We start from the raw sequence: 10,799 nt of genomic DNA on the forward strand, positions 1-10,799 counted from the left end.
TGAGAAGAGCCGACCGGGCTCTCTTCCAGTTACGGCGGCAGCAGCGGACGAACATCTGGGCTGAGGGTATGTTGACTTTTTCCTCTTGCTCCGGGAAGAGCGAGGGCCGATATCCCAGGGAACACTCAAAAGGCTAGAGACCAGTGGCAGAGCAGGGGAGGGTGTTGCGGGTGTACTCAACCCACACAAGTTGCTGTCTCCAGGTGGTGGGGTTGGCAGAGACAAGGCAGCGAAGAGTCGTCTCCAGGTCCTCATTGGCTCAGGATTAACTAATATGGGAGCTGTGGTGAAGCAGCTGGGGACCACGTGAACAGAACCTTGGGAGAGGTGAGTGCAGACAAGGGGGAAGCCAGGGTGCTGTAACCCCGGATAAAGCGGCAAATCCCAGGAAGCGTTGCAGCTGCACTCTAGACGTAGGTTGGGGCAAATCCACCACCACTCTCACCTTTCTGGGATCCATCTGTACATTCCCCACAGCGATGATGTAACCAAGGAAGGGGATGGTGGATCGATGGAATTTGCACTTTTCCGCTTTCACAAAAAGCTGGTTCTCCAGGAGGAGCTGGAGGACCTATCAGAGATGGAGCACGTGTTCTTGGGCTGAGCGGGAGAAAACGAGGATGTCATTGAGGTAGATGAAGACGAACCGGTTCAACATGTCGCAGAGAACATCATTAACCAGGGCCTGGACCACAGCTGGAGCGTTGGTTAGACCAAATGGCATGACCAGATATTCGTAGTGACTCCTGGCCATGTTGAAGGCAGTCTTCCACTCATCCCCTTCCCGTATCCACACCAGATGGTAGGCGTTCCGCGGGTCCAACTTGGAGAAAACGGTGGCCCCCTGGAGCGGCTCAAAGGCAGAGGAGATGAGTGGTAGCGGATAGTGGTTCTTAAGAGCGTCATCATACAGTGAGGGAAAAAAGTATTTGATCCCCTGATGATTTTGTACGTTTGCCCACTTACAAAGAAATGATCAGTCTATAGTTTTAATGGTAGGTTTATTTGAACAGTGAGAGACAGAATAACAACAAAACAACAAAAAATCCAGAAAAACGCATGTCAATAATGTTAGAAAATGATTTGCATTTTAATGAGGGAAATAAGTAGTTGACCCCTCTGCAAAACATGACTTAGTACTTGGTGGCAAAACCCTTGTTGACAATCACAGAGGTCAGACATTTCTTGTAGTTGGCCACCAAGTTTGCACACATCTTAGGAGGGATTTTGTCCCACTCCTCTTTGCAGATCTTCTCCAAGTCATTAAGGTTTCGAGGCTGACGTTTGGCAACTCGAACCTTCAGCTCCCTCCACAGATTTTCTATGGGATTAAGGTCTGGAGACTGGCTAGGCCACTCCAGGACCTTAATTTGCTTCTTCTTGAGCCACTCCTTTGTGTGTTTTGGGTCATTGTCATGCTGGAATACCCATCCACGACCCATTTTCAATGCCCTGGCTGAGGGAAGGATGTTCTCACCCAAGATTTGATGGTACATGGCCCCGTCCATCGTCCCTTTGATGTGGTGAAGTTGTCCTGTCCCCTTAGCAGAAAAACACCCCCAAAGCATAATGTTTCCACCTCCATGTTTGACGGTGGAGATGGTGTTCTTGGGTTCATAGGCAGCATTCCTCCTCCTCCAAACACGGCGAGTTGAGTTGATGCCAAAGAGCTCCATTTTGGTCTCATCTGACCACAACACTTTCACCCAGTTGTCCTCTGAATCATTCAGATGTTCATTGGCAAACTTCAGACGGGCATGTATATGTATTCTTGAGCAGGGGGACCTTGCGGGCGCTGCAGGATTTCAGTCCTTCACGGCGTAGTGTGTTACCAATTGTTTTGTTGGTGACTATGGTCCCAGCTGCCTTGAGATCATTGACAAGATCCTCCCGTGTCGTTCTGGGCTGATTCCTCACCGTTCTCATGATCATTGCAACCCCACGAGGTGAGATCTTGCATGGAGCCCCAGGCCGAGGGAGATTGACAGTTCTTTTGTGTTTCTTCCATTTGCGAATAATCGCACCAAATGTTGTCACCTTCTCACCAAGCTGCTTGGCAATGGTCTTGTAGCCCATTCCAGCCATGTGTAGGTCTACAATCTTGTCCCTGACATCCTTGGAGAGCTCTTTGGTCTTGGCCATGGTGGAGAGTTTGGAATCTGATTGATTGATTGATTGATTGCTTCTGTGGACAGGTGTCTTTTTTACAGGTAACAAGCTGCGGTTAGGAGCACTCCCTTTAAGAGTGTGCTCCTAATCTCAGCTCGTTACCTGTATAAAAGACACCTGGGAGCCAGAAATCTTTCTGATTGAGAGGGGGTCAAATACTTATTTCCCTCATTAAAATGCAAATCAATTTATAACATTTTTGACATGCGTTTTTCTGGATATTTTTGTTGTTATACTGTCTCTCACTGTTCAAATAAACCTACCATTAAAATTATAGACTGATCCTTTCTTCATCAGTGGGCAAACGTACAAAATCAGCTTTGGATCAAATACTTTTTCCCCCCAATGTATATTGTTGCACAAGGTTACTACTAGGCTACTTTTGCCTTCTTGCAATGCAATACTTCAACCATGAGAAACTGTGCGTACACATGGTTTGCGGGAGGATAAGCACGTTCTCACGTCCGTTTTTATCAATTCCAACTTTTGCGTGAAAACTGGCGCACCCATGTTTTGGGGCATATTTTGTGGGTACACAATGTTTATAAATAAGTCCCCAGCCCATGATCTGCTGTCTCTCACCTCTCTGCAAGCGACGCACACACCTTCTATTAAGCCCCACCACAGGGTGTTTTTGTGTGTGTTCAGAGAAAATCAGACATGTTCCTCTTCTCCCATACCCTCCCCAGGCTTCACCATTCTACTTCTTATTTTCTATCACCCCTTATTAGAACAGATTGGAAGTTGGAGAATTCATAGGTAATATACTAGGGGCATGTAAGTATAGCGTTGGTGTATTTGTAAAAAAAAAAAAAAGTAATAGACTTTTAGTTGACAACGTTTGCAGACCTCCTGATTTTTGCCTTTAAAGAAATGTCCCAATTGGCAAAATGACTGATACCTCTGCGTTAGAACAATGGAGAGTGTTGTGAGCATGTTGTCTGTAACAAGTGATGATTCTTCATCCGAGGGATATTAATACAGTCTCAACTAGGACCCCTCCTTGGCATCCAACAGAGAGCCTGATCTTTAACCCCAATAGCTCTAAGCCATGTCCTCAATCCTACTGAGTAAAGTCTGGTGTGACCCAGCCACCTAGCCTTAGGCCATGCACACACTCAGGGCTCAATACAGGACAGCTTGATGCCCCTTGTTGAAAGGGAGCAGAAGAAGCATCACTTGTTTCACTCAACACCCGCCTTTGTCTTCAGAGAGTTTTCCTGTATATCGTTTGGTGCAGAGAGGGTCAAAATTAGTCTGAGTTACTGTAGGTTATGTTGAGGAAATAGGCAACAAGCTCTCACAGTCTCAATGCAGAATCCGACGTTTGTCAATAGAAGTCACATTTCTAAGGTTAAGTCAAGGCATTCATTCCGAATGGTTAAGGTAAGGGTTAATGTTTGGGATAGGGTTAAACATTTTATTTTGTAAACGAGTGACTAGCATTGGGATTTAACACGTGACCCTTGGAGCCGAGCTTGTCAACTTGATGGTAATAGCACTCACCATGGCCCTTAGTGGCCGGTTTTGAAGTAATCTTCCAATGTCCTGCTTACTTGGACGGACGTGGAATTTCACAGTGGATCTTGAGCAACCTGGCTGAAATAGGAGAATATGTGACAACCCAATGAGCATGGGGCCCTTTTTTATCAAGGTTCCACCGCCCCCCATAGTGACGAATGACATTGTTTTGATGTGTGTCTACGTGCGTGGCTACCCTACGTAGCTATGCTGGCATGATCATATCTTGTGCACCAGCTTGATAATGGCTAATGTTAGCTAGCTAACTGATAGCCAGCTAAGCTACATAACTGAGAAGCTAGCTAACTGTTATGTATGATCCTTGAACAATGACAAACCAAATTAAATCGTATTCCTCACACGCGCCGAATACAACAAGTGTAGACCTTACCGTGAAGTGCTTACATACAAGCGCTTAACCAATGCAGAGTGAAAAAATAAAACAAGTCTATAAAAAAAATCTATAAAAATACAGATAAACTAAAGTAACACAATAAAATAACAATAGCGAGGCTATATACAGGGAGTACCGGTACCGAGCCAATGTGAGGGGGTACAGGTTAGTTTAGATAATTGAGGTAATATGTAGATGGGGTAAAGTGACTATGCATAGATAACGGCGAGTAGCAGCAGCGTACAAAAGGGGGTCAATAAAATAGTCCGTGTAGCCATTTGATTGACTGTTTAGCAGTCTTATGGCTTGGGTGTAGAAGCTGTTAAGGAGCCTTTTGGACCTAGACTTGGCACTCCAGTATTGCTTGCAGTGCGGTAGTAGAGAGAACAGTCTATGATTTGGGTGGCTGGAGTCTTTGAACATGACACCGCCTGGTATAGAAGTCCTGGTTGGCAGGAAGCTTGGCTCCAGTGATATACTGGGCTATACGCACTACCCTCTGTAGCGCCTTGCGGTCGGATGCTGAGTAGTTACCATACCAACCGGTGATGCAACCAGTTAGGATTCTCTTGATGGTGCAGCTGTAGAACTTTTTGAGGATCTGGGGACCCATGCCAAATCTTTTCAGTCTCCTGAGGGGGGAATAGGCGTTGTCGTGCCCTCTTCATGACTGGCTTGGTATGTTTGGACCATGCTAGTTTGTTAGTACTGTGGACACCAAGGAACCTGAAGCTCTAGACCCGCTCTATTACAGCCCCATCAATGTTAATGGGGGCGTGTTCGGCCCTCTTTTTCCTGTAGTCCACGGCATAGGTTTAAAGGTAGACTCAGCGATATGACATAGATGCAGAAAGTAAACAGCATAGTGGGTAAATTTGTGATCCTCAAGCATAGTGGGGCTCAACTTCTCCACTGTTTTGGTGACCTGGCTTCCACGCTGTAAACAGGGTGAAGCGAACCCGTGCACATGCTCCGATACTGTGTGTAACTGTGTGAGAGCGAAGTCTTGCATCTCGCTCATCTCAATATCTGCGGCGCTGCTCGTGGCAACTTCATTTCATTGAGTCTACATCTAACTACTTTTAATAACGAAATACTTCTGCTAGCAATACAACGGTGTGTAGTCATGCAAGGCATTCTATCAACGTCCACTTCTTGGTGGTGCATTGCACTATGGGTAGCACAGTCTATGTTATTATTCTATTAACACATAACATGCTAACAAGCCTGTTTTTCTAGCTAGCCATATACTTAGGTTGTTGTTTAAATATCTTATTTCAACTGGCTAACTTGCTATCTTAACTTAAAATGCGTTAACAAGCTAGTTAAAGTCTATCCAATATAAAATGTGGTCGTTGTATCTTTCTCGTCCATGTCAATATAGCCACGTAGAGAAACAGTAGCTATTAAACCAACCTCATTTGTCGTTATAGGGATGAAGGAACCTAACAAAGTACCCCATGCTCATTGGGTTGTCACAAATACGCCCCAAAACTGTATGGAAATCCATCTCAGGTATTGTACACCTCAAAAGCACCAATAGGGAGAGGGGTGGGGTCGTGGGGACATACTTTTTTATACTCTTTTGATAAACTTCAACCTGCATTTCACCAGTCTCAAATTAAATGCAACAGTATGATGCAAAGAGATGGGTTGACGCACATGCAGATCGAGAGAGAAGGGTGAATGGGGACATTGGAGAATGGAGAGAGAAAACGAGAGAATGGAGAGAGAGAAAGATACATTAGATTAAGAGGGGGGATTAAGAGGGGGCAGGGTTTAGGTATGGCCATAGGGTTAGAGGGTAGATCAGTGGTATTCAAAGTCGGGGTGGGGTTGCCAAAATGTAAAGAAAAATTTACTTTTGGGGGGAGGGGGGGGGGGGGACAAAAAAATTAAGAGTACAGATTATTGTATGGGACAATATACACTGCTCCAAAAAAATAAAGGGAACACTTAAACAACACAATGTAACTCCAAGTCAATCACACTTCTGTGAAATCAAACTGTCCACTTAGGAAGCAACACTGATTGACAATAAATTTCACATGCTGTTGTGCATGATGGATTAGACAACAGGTGGAAATTATAGGCAATTAGCAAGACACCCCCAATAAAGGAGTGGTTCTGTAGGTGGGGACCACAGACCACTTCTCAGTTCCTATGCTTCCTGGCTGATGTTTTGGTCACTTTTGAATGCTGCCGGTGCTTTCACTCTAGTGGTAGCATGAGACGGAGTCTACAACCCACACAAGTGGCTCAGGTAGTGCAGCTCATCCAGGATGGCACATCAATGCGAGCTATGGCAAGAAGGTTTGCTGTGTCTGTCAGCGTAGTGTCCAGAGCATGGTGGCGCTACCAGGAGACAGGCCAGTACATCAGGAGACGTGGAGGAGGCCGTAGGAGGGCAACAACCCAGCAGCAGGACCGCTACCTCCGCCTTTGTGCAAGGAGGAGCAGGAGAAGCACTGCCAGAGCCCTGCAAAATGACCTCCAGCAGGCCACAAATGTGCATGTGTCTGCTCAAACGGTCAGAAACAGACTCCACGAGGGTGGTATGAGGGCCCGACGTCCACAGGTGGGGGTTGTGCTTACAGCCCAACACCGTGCAGGACGTTTGGCATTTGCCAGAGAACACCAAGATTGGCAAATTCGCCACTGGCACCCTGTGCTCTTCACAGATGAAAGCAGGTTCACACTGAGCACGTGACAGACGTGACAGAGTCTGGAGACGCCGTGGAGAACGTTCTGCTGCCTGCAACATCCTCCAGCATGACCGGTTTGGCGGTGGGTCAGTCATGGTGTGGGGTGGCATTTCTTTGGGGGGCCGCACAGCCCTCCATGTGCTCGCCAGAGGTAGCCTGACTGCCATTAGGTACCGAGATGAGATCCTCAGACCCCTTGTGAGACCATATGCTGGTGCAGTTGGCCCTGGGTTCCTCCTAATGCAAGACAATGCTAGACCTCATGTGGCTGGAGTGTGTCAGCAGTTCCTGCAAGAGGAAGGCATTGATGCTATGGACTGGCCCGCCCGTTCCCCAGACCTGAATCCAATTGAGCACATCTGGGACATCATGTCTCGCTCCATCCACCAACGCCGCCACGTTGCACCACAGACTGTCCAGGAGTTGGCGGATGCTTTAGTCCAGGTCTGGGAGGAGATCCCTCAGGAGACCATCCGCCACCTCATCAGGAGCATGCCCAGGCGTTGTAGGGAGGTCATACAGGCACGTGGAGGCCACACACACTACTGAGCCTCATTTTGACTTGTTTTAAGGACATTACATCAAAGTTGGATCAGCCTGTAGTGTGGTTTTCCACTTTAATTTTGAGTGTGACTCCAAATCTAGACCTCCATGGGTTGATAAATTGGATTTCCATTGATTATTTCTGTGTGATTTTGTTGTCAGCACATTCAACTATGTAAAGAGAAAAGTATTTAACAAAGATTACTTCTTTCATTCAGATCTAGGATGTGTTGTTTAAGTGTTCCCTTTATTTTTTTGAGCAGTATACAAAGATTTTTGAGAAAGTTCATTTCAAAAATAACATTTTATTGAGTAAATATGTTTATTGATTTCTTTTCATTTTGAAAATATATAAAATGTAATGAATTGAAGGTTATTTGTTTATGTAAACATTATAAATTTACCGATTTAAGGTTGTGTCATTAGATTTGGGGTGGGACGGGTTCGTAAGAAATTCTTCAGGAAAAAAAATGGGGTCTCCAGAAATTCTGGCTGAAAAAATGGCTTCCCCGCTGAACAAGTCTGAATACCACTGGGGTAGATGATAGCAGAAGAGGATCATGTGGATATGATGAATGCTAGGCGTGAACAACCTCCCTTTGTTCTGTCTCACAGAAAAATTCACCCCTGAAGAAAAGAGAGAGTCTGTATGGAACTTTTGCCGCAGGTGCTGGAGTCTTTAGTCGTGAATTAATATGTAACTGTGAAACAGACCCAATCTTTATTCTCTTTCACTAAATACCTGTTTTTGTGCATGTGTGCGTGCATGTGTACGTGTGTATGCGTGCGCGTGTGTGTAAATGTGTGTGTAGTCCCCCTCAGGCCTCTCTCTGTGGTGTGACTGCTGTGATAGTCTTTTAGCACTGGGATCCAGCTGACTGCAACACAATACAACACTGTGACAGAGAGAGATAGAGGGAGACATTTTAAGTGTCCGTTAGAAAGCTGTTGACCAGATTGATGGACAGCCTGCATGTTGTAACTCCAGTCAGTAAGGGTGGTTAGTTAGTGGTAAACGCTTGGAGCTTGAAGCAGAAACCCTGGGGGTTCCCAGGCAATGAGTGTGAATGGCTGTTGTGTGTGAGGATAGGACACCTTAACCAGAAGATATGGAACGATACATTTTACTGTACTGAGCGTTTCCCAAACAGTGTGTGTGTTTGTCCATCCTCCAGTAACTCCTCGTGATCCTATCAATGGAATCTTCTGTATTCAAAGTTGAGAGACTGAGTGTCTATCCGTCTTCCTTACCCCCCCTTCTCTCTATTTCCAATCTCCAGACTGACTCACTCTTTTATCTCCCTACCACCATCCTCTCTATATATACACGTTTTCCCTTCTTTCTTTCTTCCAATCCCTCCTTTTTCTTTTCTTTTCTTTCATTCTATCAGTCAGTCCCTCCCTCATTTATTTCCCATCACACCTCTGAGATAAAACACCCCTATATCATCTATAGTTCTAATCTCTCCTTCTACGGAGTTGTGTATTTAGTTGATGTGGGTACATTACATTCACACACACTCATTCGCACACACGCACACACACAATTCACTGAGCTCTTCAGTTAATACTTAATAGTCATCGTAAAGTGAATGCATTGAAGATCACTGAGAAGAAAATTACCATTGAGGTTATTCAGGTTTCTGTGTTAGTGTTTCTGTTGGAATAGGAACTCTCTAGAACAACAATGGATGTGAATGGATAATTCATGAAGTAGTTCACTGGCTCCTGTGGGACATACACAACGTAGGCCCAGTGTGTTTAAGGCACTGATAGAACGTTCTAGTGAGAGTGGTTTATCTGTAAATTCAGAGAGACATCTGCTGGTGTACAGCTGTCATTCAGCCGTCATCGTGGTTACCTCTTCTTTATGTAGTTGAGGTGGGCATTAGGATATGTGTTGTCATTTGTATGTGTTCTCAAAGTCCACTTCACCACAACAGCATGTGTCGATCTGTTCCCTGGATATGGTTGATAACAGCGGAACAGATTAACGCGGAAAACACTCAATCATAGACTGTATCAAACCAAACCACTCCAAAAGTAATTACTACACTCATCATCCTTCCAGTGCAATACTTATTAATGCATGACAAGTTCCACATGGTAAACTACTAGTGTGTGTATCCTGCAGTAATTATTGTGAGTGTTTGAGTGTGACGGTTACAGTGCCCAAGGTAACTGCTATTCAAGGTCTATAATCATCTGAGACAGGGGCCTGTCTAGCAGACACACACACAGTGTCAGAGACTACATAACTGAACCAGGCCGGCTTTATACATACATGTACATTTACAGTGGAAACAGTTGAGAAGGCTAATACACTTCTATGGTGGGACAGCTAACTTAAATGTTTCCATGAAAATTGACAAGGAACTGAAGTGGTAAGTTGCATGTTAATTGAACTTTCACCCTCACTAGAAAATGAGTAGATCTTCAATCAGATAACAGTAACATGACCCCACACACCGACCCTTCTATGGCTGCATCTTAACACTCCAAAGTGGACTACTATCCCTGTCCCCTCTCTTTCATCAGCACTTATCTGAGAAGATGGGACGAGTGAAGGCAACAGGACAGAGGCCTATCAGGGGGCTTTGCTTTTCACCTGCTCTTCCTGCTATTTTACATCCGAGCAGAAGAGGGAACAGGGAGCCATCATGGCTGACATTTGCATTGTAACACATAGATGAGCTACATTTTCTCCCTGCTAAAAACCACTGAAGTTTCACAAGAGAAGGGCTGTGTTTGTCATAATATTTTGGGGTTGAACACTTTAAAATCGCATAAATTCAGTTAACACACAACATTAAGACGAACCAACCAGCTGCAACACCAAAGAATGAACATTACCACACACACTAAATCCACTTCAATGGGTGAGGATGAAGGGGAGGATGCAGGTTAAAGAAGGATTTTTAAGCCTTGAGACAATTGAAACATGGATTGTGTGTGTGCCATTCAGAGGATGAATGGGCAAGACAAAAGATTGAAGTGCCTTTGAACAGGGTATGGTAGTAGGTGCCAGGCGCACCAGTGAGTGTGTCAAAAACTGCAACCCTACTGGGTTTTCATGCTCAACAGTTTCCTGTGTGTATCAAGAATGGTCCACCACCCAAAGGACATCCAGCCAACTTGACAACTATGTGAAGCATTGGAATCAACATGGGCCAGCATCCCTGTGGAATGCCTTCGACATCTTGTAGAGTCCATGCCTGACAAAATGAGACTGTTCTGAGGGCAAAACGAGGTGCAACTAAATATTAGGAAAGTGTTCACACACTCACACGGTATGTTTCTGGTGAGTCCAGATGTATAAGTAATGACATTAGGAAGCAGCTGTGCAGCGGTCTGACTCTTGTTCTCCAACTTCACACTCTCTCTCTTCCACTATCTCCTCTTGGCCCCTCCCCCCATGCATTACCAATCTCTGTGCATTAAATCTTCATTCCTGCCCTAACCTACAA

This window comes from Salmo salar, chromosome 14, assembly GCF_965601325.2.
Source record: "Salmo salar chromosome 14, fSalSal1, whole genome shotgun sequence".
Classification (NCBI taxonomy): domain Eukaryota; kingdom Metazoa; phylum Chordata; class Actinopteri; order Salmoniformes; family Salmonidae; genus Salmo; species Salmo salar.